At 44.0% G+C, this 23,023-nt stretch overlaps 1 protein-coding gene and 1 long non-coding RNA gene across 3 annotated transcripts in view; one reads left to right on the top strand and one right to left on the bottom strand.

Moving 5' to 3' along the window:
• Positions 1-23,023, bottom strand: part of SKI (SKI proto-oncogene) — a 159,984-nt gene that overhangs the window by 76,475 nt on the left and 60,486 nt on the right. The gene's annotated exons all lie outside the window — the stretch shown is intronic.
• LOC142819457 (uncharacterized) lies at positions 10,105-14,063 on the top strand. Its single transcript, XR_012897375.1, has 3 exons — positions 10,105-10,242; positions 11,489-11,637; positions 13,926-14,063. It is a non-coding gene; the product is annotated as an uncharacterized LOC142819457 (long non-coding RNA).

Here is a 23,023-nt window from a genome sequence, read left to right as displayed (position 1 = left end):
ACACTCGGCACCTGAGAATCATACCCAGGGAAGGAAGGGTACCAGGGACATGTGACCCTCAACTCATCAAGAACCTCTTTTGCTCAGCAACAAAGCAAAAGCTTCAGGTCCATTTATTTCCCCTGCCAACACAATAGGGAAGATTTTTTTTTCCTTACTAACAGAGAGATCCTGCTCTCACAGAAATCCTCGAACTCTTCCTCTTATTATTAGTATAATAGCTGCCCCAACCAAGGTGCTCGATGCTGTGTGTATGTCCATCCACCCATCCATTCGTCTGTCCGTCCACACACACTTAGAGCCATTGGTCTATAATCTGAATAGACAAGACCAACACGGTGCAGAGGATGTCACAGAAAATATCAAGTGACTTGTCCATGGTCGCTCTGGAAGTCCACGGCAGAACCAAGAATCAAAGCTGAATCTTCACATTCCCAGCACAGTACCTTAACCACAAGGGCCTTTTTCTTCCCTCACTTTCATGCACTTAGAACTTTTCTCAGTAGTACTGATCTATTCCGATGCCAAGCCGGAGATAAGTGGTTATACACACTGGAATGATCTGCTTTTTTACAAGCAATTCCTTAAAATACCCAGGCTGTTTTGATCAGCTGCCTCTGTCAGGGTGGCAACGGAAGCTTGTTCCATCTGGCGTCAAGACTCTTCCCCTCAGCCCTCAAACCAAATGAAAGAGAAAGAGCAAAATGCAGATACTGTATTGATTTGGCTTTCTAGATAAATTGTTACTGACACCTTCAGGTTACACCATCTCATCCCTTTGAGGGCGCTAATCTTTTCTTATCTGTAAATGGCTTCGGTACTCACAGACATGGCAGTAATACGCATTTGGCAGGCGGCGCAGAAATGGCTTAATGCAGTCTGATTTCAAGACGATTTAGTGGGTCACCTCCTACTGTTCCATTCTGCTGGTGCAGAATCTCATTACCGTCCTGATGTTTCACAAGGGGGAGGAAAGGGGGGAGATGGTTTTCAGAAGACCAGCAATGTTTGAAAGAGTCACTAATGTTTCCATCTCCAAGCTCCAAGTTGGAGGCAGTGACTGGGCGGTGGGTTTTCAGCCTCAATGAAGGCTGCTCTCCAGTGCGCTAGCAGCATAAAGGAGCCTCAAAGGGGGCAGAAAAGGCCACCCAGCAATACCCCCAGCAGTGCAGAGCCTCTGTAGCCTCTAATGCAGAGCAATGACTGAGGGTGGCATGTGTCAAAAGTATAGCGACAGTGCTGCATGGGGAATGGAGTTCAAGTCAGAGCATCCCTAAGGCTGCTCTCACTTACCCCAGGGGCCAGGAAGCAAGGCATAATATGGGGAGTCCCAGGTTAAAACCACCCGGGCTTTTCCTCCAATCCCCAGGCTCACACACTGAGAACCGGGCCCTGTGTCGACAGAACTGCACACACTCTTGTTAACACGGCGCATAATGTGAGCGTGCAGGTAATGCTAGAGGTTCCTGGCTTGCACCCTGAGAGACTTGCTGGGCTCTCGCTCATTAAAGAGAATTCAAAGCCTCCAAGTGCATAAGCAAATCTGGCATGGCAGGTAATCTTATATCTATGAAGGTAATCTACATAGATCTCTACACAGGAAAGGAACCACTAGGGCTCAGAATCAAGGGCAACTTGTTCCTAAAAAACAGACCTCGGTTACTTACCTCTGGTTCAGCTGCCCCACTCCTGCGTCACAGCTCAGGATCCAGCTGCAGGAGCGTGGTTGAGCAGCCAAGCAGTCTGGGCATACACTATCTGGGAAAGGAGGTTAGGGATACAATACAGAAAGCAGCTTACATTATTAATGCTACAGATCCACATGAGCTGCTGCATCACACTGGCTGGGCATATCTGCGGGCCCACAGCAGGCAGGACTGTCAGGTGAACTCTTTTGGGCTATCCCTGCTGAAAATGTGCAACTTTTCTCCTCCAAAACTCTCCCCCCCACACTTTTCTGAACGCTAAACTAGAGAAGGTGACCATCTTCCAAAAGCCAACTACAAGTCAAAATGGAAACCGCAGTCCCACTACACAGCAAAAAGTGTGACATCATCTCTAAAGGCTCAAGAGGGCTTAGGCAAATTTCTCCCCTCTTCAGCCCAGGAAACAAGGAGGAAGCTGTGATTAGCAGACTTTGGTTCTCCATATATCCAAGGGATGGAGATTTCAGAAAGTGTATGGGAGAATACTGAGAAATTTACGCCCCGCTCAAAATTGGGATTATGATTTGGCATTTCTATGGGCTTGTCTTCACTGCATAACTCAAGTGTAGCCCCTAACGTGTGTCCCGTCCACACATAAAACCTGTTAGTCAAGCGTGGAATTGCTTTTCACTCCAATTGGCTGACCCATGTGGGAGGTGTAAGTTAATGCTCACAGTTCATGGACCAGATCAGCTTACTGCAGTGCACAGAACAATGGGACCAGAAGCCTTCGTGTGACGCAAAAGGGAGTGCAACACCAGTACAGACACATCAGTGCAAGTGTTATTTCACACAGAGGCTGGTCTGACTGAAGTCAAGTTGGATCTACACTAGAGAAAGTGAACCACCTACATGGCTCAGGCATAGTAAAAATACCCCACACCTGTAAGCAATGTAGCCGACCTAACCCCCAGTGTAGACAATGCTAGGCTGACAGAAGAATTCCTCTGTCGACCTAGATACTGCCTGCTGGGGAGGTGAAATAACTAGTGTCTGCACCAAAGCTGTGCTGCAAACATAGTCTAAAACTAACTCAAGAAGAGCAACTTAAATGTGGGATAACTCAAGTTAATTCTGCAATGAAGGCAGACCCTGTAAAGCCTCTCAGTTTGAAGGACCCTAAAATACTTCACAAACTTAACACAAGTCATATGCAAAGTTGTCATCTCTGTGTCCTCGTTGATAAAATAGGGATAAGGACACTGCAGCCCTTAGTAACGTGCTTTGAGAAGGGCTAAATCAGAACTATGTACTATTAAGTGCCTTTTCAAATCCCTTTCCGTGGTCCAAATATTCGACCATCTATAATTTATAGATGCCTGAGTACTGGGGAAACCACAGGGCACTTTGACCTATGTCCTCCATAATACAAACGCTGGCTAAAGTGTTTCTAATGGTGCCTTGGTAATAAAACAGATCAGCATGGGTTCATTAAATACTGCAGTTTTTCCTTCACAGGTTGCTAGTTCTTTACTACTGTTGCCTGCATGATTGGGTTAGGTTAAGAAATCATAGTTCAATATTCGTGGCAAAGATAAGTCAGTGAAAGAAGGTGGTTAAAGTCAGCAGAGGGGGAAAATACCCCAATAAAGACTTCTAGTGCATGCTTAATTTCTCAGGCCTTCTTGATGTCAGGAGCCATGCTCAGTCTGTTCTGTAAAAAATGAGGCAAATATCCTACTTTTACTGGCAAATCTCCATGGTGGCAACCAGATGTGTTGGAGTTTACCAAGCAGTAATATCCACATGTGGATAAACACCAAGACAAAGCTAACACATTTATTCCTGGGATGTGGATATTACTTGCCAACTACACTCCCAGCTGTTATCACCATTGTTTTTTGTTCCAAAAGGGGGGGGGGGAAAGAGCCACAAACTTCCGAACTGCCAGACCAGTATCAGATGACAATGGCACTTCCATCATATGTTAATCACCCTCGCTGCAGTAGGCAAGTATCCTTGATGTGTCTTCACACTCTGTGACAGACTACAGCACTTAAGCCAATCACCACCCCTTGACGACTGACACATCCCCCCCAATGAACCAAAACTGGCTTCTGTTTTAGCAGCTCTTTCAAAGTCCCTCTTGCTTCACCATATCAACCTGCTTGCTGATTCAGCCCGCCCTGTCCTTCCTCCCCCTTACCCTCAGGTTAGCATGGGGAACACAGGGAATGAGGCCAATTAAATGAGGGAGCAGGTGGCAGCCAGGTGGGACCCTGGGAAGAAGATACGACATTTCTTCTCTTCTCAGTGTTATCTCTGCACTGAGCCCGTACTTATAAAACAGGTGCTGCTTCACCATATGTCTCTACATAAGCCGCACGGCACAACTCCCATCTTGTGACAAAAGAAACCCTTTATCTTTGGGCATTGTGCTACACAGATTCTGGGTCTCTGATCCAAGAGATACAGCAAGCATGCCTTAAAGCTGCATGTGTTATGGAAACACAAAGAGGTGGTGTGTGTGTGTGCGTACATGTATGTGCGTGTGTATGTGTGTGAGAAAGAACCTAGATTCCATGATGATTAGTGCTGAGTCACTGACAGACAGACAGGTGCATGTTCTGATTTAAACCTACCCTCTTTCAACTCCCTTAGACAACTGTACAACAACAATGCAGTGCTCAGAAAAAATACATGAGACAGAATTACGTTAAACTTTATTAAGTTATCAGAATCATTAGCAAGGCGTAATAGAAACGCTTAAGCTTTCTGCCTACTGTCCTCTCCTTAACCCCGATTCTTGGCCTTTCCTTTGGAGATAAATATCTTGCACAAACAAAATTACCTTTTGACTGCAGCTGCTGAACTTCTGACTGCATTGTAAAAAGGCTTGCTGGCTACAGGGAGTGGGTTGCCACAGACATAAACACCAGAGAGCAGACCAGAAAAACAAGTTTTAATTAAAGTCACTTTTGCATAATCGATTTTCCCGTTTGTATCACAAATGTCTAATGTGCGTCTGAAGTGTCTGATATAATTCACACCTGCCACAGGTGGCTCCCTGTGGATGAGAGCAGGCAAGCAGGTTATCAAAAGCTTCAAAATCCCAGTGAGGTCAGGATCTAAGCTTTGGGTGGGGGTAGGTTTGCAGAGCAAGAATAATTCAGTCCCCATTTTATAGGACTGGGTGAAACTGTATACAGTAGTCAAAAAATAAGATTATATTATGGTATCATGCTCCCAACCAAAATCAACAGCTCTTTGTGCTAGGCACTGAGTATGCAGTGTGGGATAGAAGCATTTCTGGGCAGAGACTAATTTGCTTAGACAGTTTAGACAGAGGTTGGGAGAGAAAACAGAGAGGTGAAATACTTGCCCAAAGTTACCCACCAGGTCAGTGGAAGAGAACTCATGTTTCCTCAGACGGTGCTCTAAAAACTCAATGATTCAGAAGAACCTAATATTCTTAAATATAAAATAAGGGCCAAACCTCTTACATCAGGACAGATTCAAAACTGAACTGGTGTCAACTGAAAGCAGGATCAGTTATTGCCGGTGTATCAGGTGGCTTTTATTTTTAATACATGGATTGAACAGCTAATACCTATGGTATTTTAGAATAAACACAGATGGACGTATAAAATCAGAGTATACAATATATGTGTGCCCACATTTCCATACATAACATGACCACAACCATCATGGAAATAAACTTCCTTCAAACTAGAAATCCTCAAAATCTCAGAAGATTTATTATTTTCTTAACACAAGAAGGGAGAAAAATCAATCAATAGTATAATAAAGAGACCCAGCAGAACAAAGTGAAACCCCAGCTTACGGGCTGAGTTGTTTTCCTAGGTGGGGAACAGCTTGTGTCATTTGTTGTTAAATCAAGAGCACTAGTGTGTCTGCCCCCCTTCCTCCACTCTTTTTTTCCATGCATCTGACAAAGTGGTTTTTACCCAGGAAAGCTTATGCCCAAATAAATCTGCAAGTCCTTAAAGTGCCACAGGACTCCTCATTCTTTATCCATGTCCACAGTGTCCGTAAAAATTCCTGCGCACTATTTGCAGGCAAGGTCACTGTGAAAGGGCATGGCTGTGAGCCAGGGTGTTTTTCAGCAGAGCTGCAGGGAGAGGAGGGAAGCTCAGGAACTCAATTATAAGTTTCTACAGTCTAGCCAGGAGGCTGCAAGCCCAGACTGCGGCTGTTCTGTCCTCTGTGCACACTCCCTCCTCCCGCTTCCTCTCCCCCCCCCCCATTTCCCTCAGTCTGCCCAGCTTGTCTGCCGCCTCACTGTAGCTGACGCATTTCACAGGCATTCTTAAAGTCACAGTAGGGTATTTATGGAGAAAATGCAGTTTCCCCTGATGGCCTGATAAATCCATATGTGGTTTTCCGGAATGACATATTGGTATGCAGAATTCACATTACATGTCCTTTAAGAGTCATTTTGGCTATCAACAACAGGCATTAATATTATTTTTATAATGCGCTCCGTTATGGCAACCCTGCCTAACAATCCGCCAACCTAACAGCACATCTAATAACACAGTCCTATCCTGATAGACTTCATTTATGCAACTGAAATATGCAACCACTCCTTCGCAATCCAACAACTGAGCAGGGTCATCTCAAACAGACAGACAATTAATCCTCGGAAATCTCGTTGTCTGAAGACACACGAATTATAAGTCATGCTGTGCTACAGAAAGCAATGCACGCTAGAATAATGCAGGTTTGAATATAGATTCTCATCCAAAGGGAACCGTCCCCCCAAATCCTCCACACGATTCCCAAATTTAGCTGTGACACTTGAAGAATCTTTTCCAGACTTGAAGAGCAGCTCTGTGTGGCTCGAAAGCTTTCTGTCTCACCAACAGAAGTTGGTCCAATAAAAGATATTACCTCACCCACCTTGTCTGTCTAGTATCCTGGGACCAACATAGCTATAGCAACACTGCCTATAGTTCCCAACAACGGTTCTGGGCCAGGCAATCCCTTAACAGTGCTTTAAGGAAGCATTTAGATTACAGATGCTGCTGCTTTTTAATATATATATATATGTATTATTAATTTGTGGTGCTTCATCTTCCAAAAAACTTTACTTGTATCACTATTAGGGATATAATTGCCTGACTCAGTCCCAGCTTGCGCCAGGTACAGGACCTACTCCCACTGCGTCTCTGCATTTGAAGTGTATGAGGAGCCAGGCGGGCAGCCAGCTCCGCTCACTTCCAGCTTGTGCCAGGTCCGGCTGCTGCCACCCCGCGCTGCTGCCTCTGCCTCCCCTTGTGGACCAGCTCCTGCCTTGACACCTCAGAGTGGCAGGGGGCTCCTCAGGAGTGAGGCCTGAGCACACGAGCTGCCAGCCAAACCCACAGGCACTACAGAATAGTCAAGTAACAGATAAGAATTCAGGAGGTTAATCGACTATTCAATTAACCGATATTTAACATCACTAATCACTATTTGGCCTGACTTCACAGCTTACAAACCAATAGCAAATGGCACCATTCTGGCAGGCAACGATGCCATGCAAACACTGCCTGGGAAGAGACTAAAACAGGAGTCTTTTACTGTGCACACACAAGTCTCCTGCTGCCTTTCAAAAGGGCAGGAAGTCTTATGCATGTAGACAGTGTGCAAGAGGCATAGCTCTAAGGACTTAAATGTTGCAAGCCCTAAAATTAATCAGCTTTCAAACTGCATTCCCCAACCTGAAAATGGATGGGCTTTTGGACCACCCACACCCTGCTGAAATTAAGTGTTCTCGTGGTAATCGAGAGCAATTAACATTTTTAATATTTTAGGCTTCACAAACATGTGTAACCCCTCCACCCAGTATTCATTTGGCTAGCTGGAAAATACAAGAGCAGGTGAGTGAAGCTATATGGAAGCTACACAGGTAAAATGCCAGCAGCATTTTCTTCCCAGCCTGAAAACACGGCGCACACACAATTCAATAATTATGCCCTCCTCACAATATGTGAAAAGGCGGCAAGTGATTTTAGAACGCCAAAAGCCTGAATTTGCTCTACAACAGGGGTTCCCAACCTGGGGTACGAAAAGCTTGCCAAGGGGGTACAGGGAATATTTGGTAAATAACTAGATTATCCTAATTGAAGTATTCCAAAAGTAGTAGTGTTAGTGAAAAAAGTTGTGGATTCTAGAGTCTAGAATTTATTTCCTTTCATATTGAATAAGGGGTACAGGAAGGTTTACTAAAAGTCAAGGGGGTACAGGGACCAAAAAAGGTTGGGAACCCCTCCTCTACAAAGAGGATTCCTTCAAGGCTAGATTCTGATCTTCGATAGGCTAGCACAGCTCCTGTGAATTCAACTCACACCAGCACATTTGAATACCAAATCCACTGTGATATTTTTCAGGTCATATTTTGCTGTAGATTTTTAGATAAAGGAAGGCTGAACACTGCTTGCCTGAGACCCAATTCAGCCACAGAGAAGTCCTAGAGGCGTTGTTACATGCCAACTGGAGGAAGTGATTAAAAATTAATGCAAGCTGAGAGATACAGAAACCTGAAAAGGGTGTGCCCGTAAAACACACTTTCAATCTGTCCCGTCAGCAATTTCCCCCCCACCCTCCTCTTCTGCGTTTTATAATCCTAGTCTCATGGGAAGCAGTTGAGCCATGAACTCAGGTGTTCTCATACAGATTCCCAACCCCCCTCCCCCCACTGGAAAGCACAAGAAATTTCATGTTAGTGAAAAGGGGGGGGCTCTTTCTTTCTTGTTGGGGATGATTGGGGGGGTGGGGAAAAGGAGGCACAGCTGCTGGTGGCAATTACAGAATGTGGATGTGTAATCACTTCTAATTCTCCTCTAAATGCCTGGTGGTAGGTTGCCCTTGTACAATTCATTTCTTGGGTTGTTTTTATTATTAATTATTATTATTATTAGAAATACATCCTTAAGCAACCTTGAAAGAATCTAACATGTCTGTTTCTCAAGGCTGCTTTGGGGTGAGGCAGTTAGGGCATAAGGAGTAGAACGTACTCAGCAGGAAAGTGAAAGGCAAATGTATAGCTTCCACTGTATTAAATGCAGGGTGTAGCATCTTGTTATGCAGCTAGCTACACAGTAAAAGGCACACAAAACCCCATGCTCGAGGTAATTTATCTGGCTGGCAACAAGATTTAAAGCACTAGCGGAGGAACATCTTAAAATACGGCTCTCCCCTCAAGTTGAGAGCACCAGGAAACACTGGTTGGAAGTTTCATGGCTCTGTGGATTTTAAACAATTTAATTAGCAGCTGTGGCTTTCTTCTTTGGGATAAGAGCAGGGTTCAGTCTGATTTTCCTAAGCTGTCTGAGCTGTTTATGAAGAAAAACACCACATTTTCAGTTTGGACATAAAATAAAAGGAAGCTGCAAGCCACATATTGGTCATAAAATCTATGGTTCAACTTCACGGAAAGTCTGGACTTCCCCCTCTCTTTCTCTCTCACTCCCCCCCATCCGTGCCACTTTCTCCTCCTCCAAGCACTGAAAAATGCCAGCATCCGTTATGGTCATTTCACTAACAAGTCAGAGCTGCTTCTGTTCCTCCCAGTGAAGGGCCCTGACCTGTGACCTTTGCCCTTACCAAGCCCTCTGACTCTTCTATACCCCATACACTGCCCCTGGGACTTCCCATTTTTATTGCTCCACCTACATTGCTGGCAATAAAATGAGAATTGGGAAGCTGAGGGTCAACAGGGATGATGCTAAATGCATAGTGGCCTGTGCATGGTAATGGAGCCTGCACGTTATGGGATACCATGCTACACTGCTGAATGGAAGGAGTCTAGTACTGGATCCGTGGGACAAAAACTGATTAGCTAAAGTGGCAAAGAACTGAATCTGCCATATCCTCAGCAGGCCACCTTGGAAAAACAATCAGAAGCCAAATCTCCAGGCCCCTCCTGTTCAGTGTTTACTCCAGAAAGCATCCAGGGAGTAAAGATAGGCTTGAGGGAGCATGAAAGTACAATGGCACTCACTCCTCCGCACCAGCATCCCACCTCCCTTTTCAGGTGCAGAGCAGGCTGCGCAGTTTCCTTAATTACTCCCGATGTTCCTTGCAGGTTGCATGATTTTGGAATACTGACTGTAACATTTTTAAAACTCTGGTTGCCATGGTAGCACAGAATGTGGCACTTAACTGTACACATTCTTCTGATGGGAGCCTGGCTTCTTCTTCTTCTTCTTTTTTTAAATGTGTCTCCTCTGAAGAAGCTCATGTTATAATGATAAAAAATCCTTGGAAACAGCACACAAAGAAAATGGTGGCCATGAAAAAGGGGGGGGGGGGTAAATTGGGCAGAATAAGCTGCAAGGATATGTCTCTTTTGAAGGCAGAGCTGCCCATTTCAGATGGACTCAGGGAAGTTGAAAACGGGGGACAAGCCAAGCCACTTTCTTTGCAGAGGAGGCTGTAAAGTGGGATGTAACTCAGCCACTGGCTCCCTTTGAAAGGCCTTAGGCTGGGCCTGATCACTCAAACTCAGAACTTTAAACCTTGAGCAAGCTTTCAAAGAACGACTGGAGGAGATAAGGGATATGTTTCCATGCAACCAGGCAGACAAAAAGTAACTGCTCTGCCCTCTCCCCTAGCCCTGCCTAGCTCCCTCCCTCCTCCCTTCCAACTATCTGCCAGAACTCTGGGCACAGCAGGAAGTGGGTAGGGCAAGCTACAGTCATTGCTAGAAGAGAACGGAGCTATCTGGATGACTGCACTAACAATGAGCCCTTTGACTCCAGTGTGACCCAGGATTCCATTCTGCAATACATAATCCCTATAGGTAGCATGTAAAAGGTACTGCAGGGCTCAGACTCCCAAGAGCCTTTTTCCCAGGGCTTGTCTATATACACAGAAGTTTCTGATTAGTTCCTCTGGGATGTTCGACACTAAAGTTCCAGCCCATCCTAGCAAGATGCTGAGCTCCCTCCCACGCTGACTGGAGGGAAGGGTATTTAGCACCCTGCAGAATCAAGCCCCTGCATATGCACATGGAGGCTCAAGGTTTCTGTTCTTATGGGCCTGTTGCTTTTGCGCTGTTTCTCCCAAGTTCTTGGGTCTTGAAAGCCAGCTGAACATCTCTGGTGAGAATTCCCATAGTTCCCCCATCCAGCCAGCCTACACTTTTCTTGCATAATTTCTGCTGCGGTTAGAACCCAGAAGGGCAGAGGAGCGTGAAAATTGAATTCTTCCAAAACATAAAAAAATTAATTTGGCAAAGGCATGAGTCACAGTTTACCCCTCACCACCAAACAGTCAATGGCAAATCAGTAATAATGGTAATAATCTGAACAGCTCCAAGAATATCACAAGATTGCATAAGAATCGTTGTTCCGCTTTAACAGACATAGGAATTTTAAATCAGAGGCAGTAACAGTCAAAAACTAAATACAGGTATCCTCACCCTCAGTCCTGTGCCCCAGTCACTAGACTACAAACTACTTTGAAACCTAAAAAAACTCACAATGTCAGAAAATCAGCCGGTCAGTTGCAAAAAAAAAATAAAAAAAAGGGAATAGAAAGATATGCTTGACTAAATGATGATCGGAATGACAAAGCAATATACTGATTTTAACAAGGTCATGAGATGCTGCCCAAAGTACTGCCAAAACGAGAAAGGCAAAGTAACAGTTTCTCTTTCACATGATACTGGCTTAAATTTTCAAGAATAATGGATTTTTGTGGGCTCAGTTTGAGTCCCTTTAAAGCTTGGGTGCTCAGCACTTTTTGATAATCAAGTCCCTTTAAGGTGTCTCATAAAAAAAAATCACAAGTCACTCTTGAAAAAGTTTACATTAATTTAATACAATTCTTAGGGTGTCTGTGTCTGCTGGTATTTTCCACACTACGGACACTTCATATCACATGGATATCCCGAATACCTGCGCACTCAATGAGCATCAGGTTCAAGAGACAACCCATCCCAAGAGAATCTTGCCCGCTGTCTGTGAAAGATGTAGCAAAGGTAAGTGTCAACATTAATTTCCCCTAAGTTCTAAAGCCTCTTCATTGCAAAGAGCCCAGTTTGCTGCATACAAAAGACCACTAAATCAGCCTTGTTGGCCTGGGTAGACAGACCGCCAAAGCCTTCTTTAAGAGAAAGTCCTGGACTAACCTGTTCATTTCCATGTTTTCTCTTCAAACAAGCAACTTTCTGGAGGAAAAGGGGAAGGGTAACCCCTTGAACGGAGTGGCAAACTTAAAACACATGATAAATTATAGGCCTGATGAATAAAAGTATTGTAGAAGGAGTCCTGACCAAGTCACACTGTTGCCATTTCAAAACCAGACACATAGCCAGTTTGTGGTTGTGTCCTCCCCCCCCCCCCCCGCGCTTCTTGCAAAGCTTGATTAGTTGTTGCCACAGCTGCACAAAACAGCCACTGCCTGAGGTCTCAATGGCATGGGAAGGAGAAGAGCTTTGAAGACACATTCTACTGATTAGCTATTGCTGGCCACGGTTAACCATGTCTGGCTTGAGGGAAATACGTCTCCAGTCAAATTCTGCACAAACTTTAAGTGAAAAAACACATCCAATTTTGCTCTTGCATTTGTTTTTGCACTTGTCACTCCTTTGTTATCAGTGGAGTAATTTACACAAGCATAAAAGGTGAGAAAAATCAGGCCAACATGCTATCATGAGACCTCCCTCACCAAATAAATACACTGAGGGCTCAATTAATTGTATAGTTTTAGGTTGCTGTTTATGTCCTCCACAATACACCTTTTTAAAGTTGCTCAACTACTTCTGTCTCATGGAACTCAGCATCCACATAACAGAATTCCTCTTCCTTGCCATATGCTCAGATCTAGTAATCTAATTGCTTCATTTAAATACATAGAGGAGGTTGAGGTGTGTCCCACCACAACACGAGGCCTGATGCTGCTTTTATTGGTGAAGATTTCTACATAAACTGAATTGTGCCCTCAGTTCAGAGTTCAGCCTTATCTACCAGTCACTCCTGACTGCAGCTTTAATCCCTAAACAAGCTTCCAAAGAATTCCTTATGGGTTAGAAGTGGCCTCTTCATTAGCAAAATAGGCACTGCTGAAAACAATAGTTCTTTTAACCATGTGTACTGTCTTCTTTACTTACTCTCCCCCCACCCTCCCACACACCAAACAGTCCTTCTTTCAAATAAAAACTATAACCTTCACCACGTATCTGAACTTGACTAGGGTTACTCTGGCAACATGCTAGTAGCTGCTTTGCTAAAAGTTTAAAACTAAACGCTTCAAAGAGAGGAATACACAAAAAAAGATACACTGGGATTTGGGGAGAGGGGCCCCCACATGTTTGATACACAAAAATTCAGCATCCATTTTCTCTCTGCTGCTTACTCACTTCTCATCCTGCTACACAATATTGTTCTGCCATTCTTGTCTATCCCGTCTAATGGGGCAGCACTCTACACCTCCTAGACACACATTTAGGACCCTGAAAACACCAAGTAATCTTGCAACAAAGTAGCCTCTGGGGACACTGGTGCACTTTTTTGCGTGCCATTAGTCAGACCTCTTTGAGGAGTATACCACAGAGTCAAACCTGTCCCCAATACTGGAGGATAGTTATGATCACATATGAATATTACTGTGAATGTTACTGTCACCCTTCACACCATTCTCAAAAGTGGCGAGTGATTTTGGGTGCTCAATTTGACAGGTCTCAGAGCCCCTCTAAGGTGTCTGAAGTTGAGGAGAAAAAATAGAGGGTGAGCACAATAGAGAAGGTAGTTGAGGTCAGGCCCGGCTCTAGCGCAAGGTGAATGCCTTGGGCCCCACGCTTTTGGGGCCCTGCACTGATGAGTATTCACCATACACTGGCCGGACCTAGGGCCCCACGCCCAGCATCCTGCCTTGGGCCCAGCAAACCCTTTGGCCAGGCATGGGTGAGGTAATATCTTTTGTCAGATCAGCTTCTTGGTGAGAGAGATTAGCTTTCAAACTTATACAGAAAAAAATATTATCTCACCCATCTTGTTTCCTTAGAATGTTAGGACAGCACAGCTACAACAACACAGCAAACAGACAAAGAAACAAAAACCTCACTGGTTATAACTCAAAATACTGAAAATGCTGGCCAAGATATTGGAGTGCATATATGCATACACTCTCTCTCTCTCTCTCTTTCTCTCTCTCTCTCACACGCACGTTTTTTCCCTCTCCAATAGCAGGAGATCTGACTGTCAGTGGTGGGGAAACGACAACAATTTATTCAGCTAAAATGTCGTTATGTTTATTGTTTATGTGTAGGAGCCCAACACACACCAGCCAGGAGGATGACAGCTCTGGCCAACTGGTCCAATCATCTGTGACCCAGCAAAAGATTTACCCAGCAGACATCAGATCTGATATCAAGCAACAGATGTTAAGTCAGCCCCATTTGCACTGAAATATTCTTCTTTTTTCCAGTATGAATATCTCAAAATTTGTTGCTACGAAATTCATAGATGCATGAAGCAAAATCTGCTAGTGGTAAACCCCAGAAAAGCCCATATTACAAGACCTGCGGCCTAAACTCAACCAGGTTCCTCAAGAAGAAGCGTTACAGTGAAAAACCAAGACCACAACACTAAGATTGCATGGGCTAATGTCGCATGCCGCTCTCATAATGCAAACTTCTCAAACTACACCTTCCGAATGGCCATTTATTTAAGTGCCACCTGCAAGCTCAACTCTGGCAAAAACACAAACCAACATTTCTCATCAGAAAGATCCTGAGATTTTCCTGTCAGCATGAAAGGAGAAAGTGAAAACGATAACTGGGACATCTGCACATTCTGACTTTCCTGTGGTGGCCTTCATAGCAAATAAAAGGGAGTTTTCTCTCCTCATTTATCGTCTCAGTCCTGGTTTGCAATATTTTACAAACTTCACTTTTTCCACTTTGGGGAATAGCGAATACATTTTACTTTCTTATTTGTCAGCCAAAAAAAAAAAAAAAGTAATGTTCTTCACCATAATGAAAGCTGGATTCTAAAAGACACTGCCACCTGTATGCTCCTTTTGGCAAAATACCAAATGCTCCTATTACTGACTCTTTAAAGAATTTCCTATAAATGGACTACAAAAGATGAGAAAGGGAACTCATAAATTACACAAGTTAATAACAAAATACATTTAGCATGTAATATACTTCTCCTATCCTTGGTAAAACCATTCTAATGATCATGTCTTTACTTCTTTAAAGGTGTGCATCTCTTTACTCAACATGATGCTCTGAGCAGCAGTTTTGCAAATTCTTTTGCCCCTAAGGAGAAATGCATTGATATGCCTTTTCCTATCACCTTGCAACCCTTTCATTTAAGATTAAGTACCCAAAGGATCTGTTGGAAGATAGTTTGCTGCAATGGTTGGAAAGACACTAAGTGATAACTAGGGGTTTTGTTACAATGCATAGTAACAATAGCCAACTGCCCGACAGGAAAAAAATATGCAGTCACAGCGTTCAGGTGCTTTACAGGTCATCTGATTAGTTTGGGGTTTTTTCTCCCTAAATACAGTACTGCCACTAACAAGCAGGGTCCCAGAGCCACATGACAATCCCCTGTGAGACACTGCACTATTAACATCTAAAGCAGAGCAGATATGCTCCAGCAGATTCTTGTAAGGTCATGCTGAGGCTAAAATATGTTTCCCAGTCAGATTGCAAGGCATTTATCTAGCAAGATGCTATCAATGCCAACGGCACTGTCTAAATAAAAGGCACAAGTGCACATCACTTACCTGTTCCAAGATCCAGCGGAGAGAGAGAGGAACACAACCATGTAGTGGGAAAAAATGAGAGAAAAAAAGAATGTAAACAATATAGAATGTAAACATCAATGAAGCCAGGCATTAGAATTAGAGGCTCATGCAAGTAGCCCCTCTCCCCGCAAAAGTGAATAGCAATACTTCCATGGTAAAGGTAAGTTTTACTCAGGCCGTATTAACTACATCCTCATCCCCATTTTATACAACACTTTAGGCTTAGCTAAGTGTCAACATATTAAAGAACCCCAACAAACAAGCTAGAATTTTTGAAAGCAGAGACTTGCATCTAACATCCTCAATAACCTTAACCTTGCATAGTGAGAAAAGGTGGTTTTAACTAGCAATAAAGCTCACATTTTAGGTTAACTTTTCACCAAATCTAAACATGACACAGGAAGCCCATTAGACAAAATGTCTCAGAGGGAGAGCCATGTTAGTCTATCGTTTTAAAAACGAGTAGTCCTGTGGCACCTTAGAGATAAACAAAAACATATAGATAGAACCATAAGACAAAGGTCATGATTTTTGACTGCCTGCATTCCTGAATCAATTTTTAAAAGTGCTCCGGGCCCAACTGCACCCACTGAAGTGAAGGGGAGTTTGATAGATCCTTTAGCCCTTTTAAAAATCTGATCACTGATATAGGTCTCTAAATATGGATTTAGAGCCTAATTTGAGGATCGTATTGTTTGGAAAATAGTGGTCATTGGTTTTTATCAGAATACTTAGAGACATTTTATTTGCACCTATGATCTGAAGTCATAGCTTTACCTTTCACACAAGCTCATCAGAGCAAAAAAGGCTTGAAAAAAATCACATTAATGGCTATAGAACTTACTTGGCATTATTGAGTAGTAACCATAAAAGAATTTCACTGGAAGATGCAGACAGGCTGTTTTGTTACGAAAGAAAAACACAAAAGATGTGGCAAAACTACTCTGTTGAGCCCTGAGCAGACACGAAGTTTGTATCCACATCTGTAGCTGCAAAAAAGAGCTGCGGATATCCACATTCACACCTGTGGATAGAGGCAGCAGCATGGGAGTGGGGCAGGCAGCACCACAGAGTCGCTGCTGGGGGGAACTGGCTTTTAAGCTAGCACCAGCTCTTGCTTCCTCTACACCTTTGCTGCCTCTGATACTGAGGCAGCAAGGAGGAGGGGAAAATGCATGTAGTTGACAAGATTAACCAATAAGCCTAGGCATATCAGTTAATCATATAGTCAACTACACACTGACATCCCTAACATCCATAAAAGTAAGCTGCAGAGATCTGTGAATATGAAGTGGATATCCATGAATTTGCAAGGCTCTACTGCCGTGACTCCCGCCCGCATTTCACTCATTGCCTGTTCCCATATTTTTTCCCCTGGAACTGTTGCTCCAGGCCGCTGTGATGTTTCACAACAGAGCTGCTGGTTTTCAGGATTTTGTACCGTTTTAAGGCCTTGCCTCTCCAAAGTAAGGTAAATATGCACTTATCCTTAAATAATAAAACAAGAAATGTGTTAAAGGACAGATGGCTGGTGTTATTTAGACATCTTTCAAATGAGCCTCATAAGGAAGATTCTCTCAAAAGTATCATAAACAAAGAGATAACATCCCTGACCTGTCTGATGCCCTGGTTGGGTGGGGGGTGGTCATGGAATGGGAGTCATGAGAACCAAGCTGAAGGCAGTTAAAAAAAAGGGGGGGGGCTATGACCTTTTGAACTGTGGGTCTTTTACAACCCTGCAGAACTAGAAATGCAGTGGAGGAAGGTGAATGTGGTGGCCAGTTGTAACTAGTCGAGGAGATCCCTGGGTGCAAAGAAATGAGTGAAAAGGCAAAAAGGAGAGGGGCTGTGAGCATCCCATGGCTGCTACCTTAACAAACCCCATCACACGGCCAGCAATGGCAGGATAATTCATGACAGACACACAAACTGAATTAACGATAGGGGGGAATTTGGAGGCTCAAGAGCATCTTCTCAGCCCTCCGAATGTCATGAGGATAAGATTAGTTCAGCTCCTTTAAATGGACCAGTACCATTTCCCCTCTGCCACATACCATCTGCCCATCAGCAATAACCACATCAAGTCCAGGAGGTGGGCGGGCAGGCAATCCCTGATAACACCTACAATCAGAGATGCCTGGCAGTGTTTTCTGTAAACGGTACGCTTTTGCGGCCACTCAGAAAATACAAATGCTACCCACGTGACTAGCAGAGCGCCCCCAGCTAAGTTTTGTGTTTCTATCAGTGGTGCACATTCACACATGCATTGGTGCACATGTAAATATTTATTCTGCACATGCATGGAAAAAATCTGCACACACATGGAAAAGATTAGAAGGAATATTGATGACTGGTCCTCCACACCCTTACACCCTCTTCAAAAAACCTCCCCATTCCCAAGCATTGGTCCCAACCTCTGAAATGAATGCATCAATCAGCTCTGGTATAGCTACCAACCTGAGTTTTTCATAATGGCTAAATGCAGGTACAGAGCTACCATTCAGGCCATTCAGGCACCAAATATGGCTATTATACAGGCGAGTATGTGTTCCATGCCTCCTAACGTGTTTCAAAACAAGCTTTAAGACCAGCATTTGCTGCTTGGCCAAGGTTTGAAAGCAATTAGTCGATGTTGATGAGGACATTGCTGTGCATCACAGAGCAAGAAAATCTATCCATCTGTGCCAAGAAAATGGGCTCAGAATAGTTTTGTTAATAAAGCTCTATCAGATTCAGCGGCACCCTAATGTTATGCACTTCTTTAAAAATTTTAATATAACAATCTGGTATAATGTAAAAGAGAAGAAAGTAGCGCTCTTGTCATATAACTGCAGTTGGTTTTAATTAGTGGTGCACACCAGTAGTACAGGACAGAGTTAATTTATTTTATGATTGTAATAACAGTGGCTGCTCTTTCCCAGGGTGGACGTCTAAAAGGCAACATTCAGTTTCGGGGAATCACTCTGTTACTTTTACTTTATTTTTTTATCTTTGCATCTAAAAGAGGCTGAAAGAATGTCTCCTCTTCGATTTAGACCAGGTCATTCAAACTAAGTGATGCATTTTGTATACCAATAGAGCTGTTAAAAAGTCAACAGAAATAGTCGCAATTCAATTGTCATGCATGTCAGCAGTCTAAAATTCTCTAAATAGGAGATTTAAACTTCCTCTTTAGAAAAGAGGAATATGTGCTTAAAGAAAGGCATAGTAAAGCCTTGACTACATGGGGAATGTTGCACTTATTTTGGTTTTAAGAGTAGTTCCGTTTAATTGAATCATGCTCCTAAATTATATAAACTAAAAAGAAAAAAAACACTCTTATTAGATCAACTACACAGGGAATTGTACCAGCTCAAATGTATTGGCTTAAATTGATACCTTAGATTAAACCTATGCAACGTAGGAAAGATTTAAGATGGAGACTGGATGTTTATTATATCAGCTCAATTCTTCAAACTGAGCATGTTATATCTTTATTGTCTTCAGTGAGAGGAAAGTACACTCAATACTTCCCAGAATTGGGTCCACAGTTCCTGATATTTTGATTTTTTTTTCCCAACCCTCCCTGCATTTCAAGTGGGTTTCACACAAGTTCTTATTAGCATCAGCTGTCATGCTAACTAGCATGCAGTTTGCTCCCTTTGCTTGCACTTCCTGCACTGTCCATCCCCCACATGAAAATTAAAATAAATATCTGGCAATATTTCAACAACCACCTTAAATAAAACTTGCCGTGTATGTTTCCACAAGGAGACTGCAAACTCCATTTCTATTCAGAATGTGAAAGATGATTCAAATTAACAGGACAAAACATGCCAGGAAGCTGCATTACCAACCCCGAGATGCCTATAAAACTGGGGCCAAATGAAAGTCATGCATAGAAAACATGAGTAATGTAAAGCTTTGCTATAGTCCTGATGCAGCCAGTGAGAAAGTGCTTAAACCTTCCCCGCCACCACCTCTCATCACGCCCTCCTCTGGAATGAGGCCACATGAGGACATCCCTACAAGAAGCACATGTCCTCAGAGGCCAATTTTCTTCCTCCATCTTTGAACACCTGTGCACAAGGGCAACCAGACTGTGTACCCAAACGTCAAAGTGATACTCAGGGCAGGTTGAGACCATGTGAACTGAAACCAAAGGAAACATTCACACGCCCCAAGAAGAAAAACCACTGAGGAGTCTCACAGTGCATCAATCAGCCGACCCACTCACCCCTCTATCATAGGCAGAAGCCACATAAAAAGAGTTGTCCATTCAAGTCCTGCCTCCTTTGTAGATCAGCACACTTTAAACAAAACTGCCACCAGATTATTTCACGCCAGAGCAGGATATACTTGCATGTGTTGCCTGGTGCTTCTTAGATCGTTCATTGATAGCAACGGATAAGAAATGAAAGCATGGCACTTGAGACATAAGGATTCACTGGACAGGAAAAAGCCACTTGGCCAACTGAGTATGTTGTGACTGGAGGTGTACGTAGATTAAGGTAGGGTTTTGTGGTTTCCGGTAGACGGTTGCGACTGACACAATGCTAAGAAATCAGCCTTTCCTTCTTCCTCTTCCTGTCCTGTGATCTTTAGCGTCACTTGTTAAGGTTCTGCTGCATGCAAAAATATTAGGAAATAGGCTCTCAACTGAAAGGGCAAAGTACTGCATCTAGTTTGGGAGAGTGTTGGACCTAGACAACTGCCATAAAAATGCACCAAATCTACTCACCTGTCCCAATAAAAGGGAGTGATATTTTGGGGCCACATCCACTTTATAGCATAATCCCATAGTGTAGACACAGCCTACAGCCACAGAAGGGGGTTTCCCATTGGTGTAGGAACATTGCCTCCCCAAGCAAGGGTAGCTTGTAATCAGATTTCCCCATTCCTCTGGGGTATGCTCATTGATCAGGGTCACTCTTATGGGAAGGAGGATTTGCTGCTGGTGTTACTCGTATCTCCTACAGAGATTTACTTTTCCCTTCTGCCAATACGCTCCCAATGGAACTAACCTGCAGGATCTAGATTTCCAAGGACCCGGTTCTTCCCACCTTAGAATCAGATGCAAGCACGCATGCACGCACACGACAAGAGTATATTTGAAGGGACCCATTAATCAGCACTCACAAACTGATCTCTTATATGTCCCTGGACTTAGTAGGCTGGGTTGCACAGCAATGCCAAGCTGTGAGCCTCATGGACCCTGGGACTCAATGGACTCCCCCACTGACCATGGCTCCATGCGATGCTGCCACTTTGAAACACTACAGGGAGCCCAGCATCAGGCTTTACGTGGCGTTTCAAAGTGGCAGTGCCATATGGAGCCGGGGTCAGCAGGGGAGTTCCCTGCTGACGCTGGGTTGCACGCGGCTCTGCCAGTTTGAAATGCCACGTGCAGCCCGGGGCCACTCTCCAATGGGCCCCAGGTTGCACATGGTATTTCAAAGCATCAGACCCCAGGCTCCACACGGCGCTGCCACTTTGAAGTACCCCTTTCCTTTCTCCCCACTTGCTGCCTCTTTCTCATAGAAGCAGCACGGGGCGGGGGAGCAAGTAGTCGACTAGTGTGCTGATTAGCTGATAAGCATTTGCTTACCGGATAGTCGACTAGCCATTCACATCCCTAAAAGACGGTCTTCAAGGAGTATTATGCACTGGTTCCCCAAGAACAAAGAGCTGGTGGGTAACAAACTCCACTGACAGAAGCATTCCTTTGTCATCCAGCTAACTAAATATCATGCCGGACCACGGATGTTTCCAGACCAGAGAGTTCTGGATTAGAGAGGTTAAACCTGTATAAGACCCCCCTGAGATTTGAAGTTGCAGGGACTTAAAACATTTGTTTAAAGCTAAACAACTGCATACGGCTTTGTCTACACTAGGGGTGTAATAGTATAGCTGATTAACCAATAAGCAAAAACGTATTGGTTAATGCTATAGACTACATGCATTTCCCCCCACTTTGCCAGTAAATTTCTTAGCAGGCTGGCCAGCAGCCCGGCTCAGTCCTGGCTTGCACTGGGTCTAGGACCTACCCCTGCTGCAGCTCTGCATTTAAAGTGTTTTAGGGGCCAGGCAGGCAGGCAGCATTTTAACTACCATGTCATTGAGACCTGTATCCTGTCTTCACTAACCCTTGGCAGGACAGCGCATTGAACCTAAGCGGGCTGTTTTAATAAAAAGGGCTTAGCAATAGGGGTTTGGTAGAATGCAAACATTACAAACATAAAAAAAAACCCCAAGGTAGCTCTCTGCAATTATAACAGAGTCCACCATAACACAGACCAGATGTGCACTCCACATTCCAGTGCACTGGTTAATCTGGAGATTCTGAACTGCAAGCGACAATCGTCTGCAGAGCAATCCACATTAACCAGGTCCAACTCCATTTTAAAATGGCTTTTATTATTCCAGGGCTGAGGGGAGCTGATTTATCATCTTAAAAGACAGTTCACATTCACAGTTTAACCTCAGTTTACAGCTTTTATACCCTGTTCAATTGATCTCCCTTTCATCTTTCACATGCTGGATACATTTCTCTTTCGAAAAACAATGTGCTGGGCCACACTGCAACTGCTCACTGATTTTACACTGCGACCAGGTCTACGCTAAGGGTGGGTCTACACAGCAGGGCTTACCTTGAAAAAAAGCTATGCACATTGAGCTATGTCAATTGCTTAGCCTAAGTCAAAATAGTTTATTTTGAAATTGGGAGCGTCTGCACAGCACTTATTTCCAAATAGAGCACTCGGCCTCCGACTTCCCTTACTCCTCGTACAATGAGGGTTACAGGAGTCGGCGTGAGAAGTCCCCCAGTTTAACAGTATTGTGACATTATTTCAAAATAAAGTTTCTGTGTAGACGTACCCTAAAAGCTTGCATCAGTTTAATCACGTCAGTTAGTGGCCTGAAAAATCCTTGCCCCTGAGCAACGCAGTTATGTCGACATAACCCCCTGGGCAGTAGACGTTTTATGCTGAGCTTCTCCAGTCAACAGAGCGGCCACCACTCACCAAGGCGGATTAACTATGCAGACAGGAAAAGTTCTCCCGTTGGTGCAGTAGTGTCTTCGCTGCACTGGCAGTGTGCAGAGTAGACCTGCTCTGGCTGTGTGCAGTTCCATTCACTCTAGCAGAGGTATTCCCACTCTACATCAGCATTAAGGAAAAACAAATCAAGCCCAATGGTCCAGTGTCCTTCTGATACTTGTAACACAAACCTGCCCATCTAATGAAACGTTAGTCTCGCTTACACTGGGACAGTAAATTGGGAGAAAGGATTTACACCCTCGTGTAACAGAGAGCGCCACTTTATACACTGGGTGCACAACTCTGCAGAGGAGGGAAGGGAATCATGCACAGTTGTCCAAATTCATGCGCCATAAGGGGTGAGGTTGGAAAAAAGGATTAAATATCAGTCACCTTCTTTTCTACCCAGAAGCCCCCTTGAGTTGATTTGCTTCTGGGGACAGCACTCCCCTAAAACTAGGGAAGTGAACGGGTACCCATTTGCATAGTTAACTCATTGGTTAATGTGCAGTTACACACACTGCAGCCTCTGTTTTATGCAGGGGTGAGGGGACAGGCGGTAGCTGGTGAACAGGGGGAGCCAGC

The sequence above is a fragment of the Pelodiscus sinensis genome, chromosome 23 (genome assembly GCF_049634645.1).
Source record: "Pelodiscus sinensis isolate JC-2024 chromosome 23, ASM4963464v1, whole genome shotgun sequence".
NCBI classification, from domain to species: Eukaryota; Metazoa; Chordata; order Testudines; family Trionychidae; genus Pelodiscus; species Pelodiscus sinensis.
The sequence above is the reverse complement of the archived record's forward strand: the minus strand, read 5'-3'. Positions and strand labels throughout refer to the sequence as shown.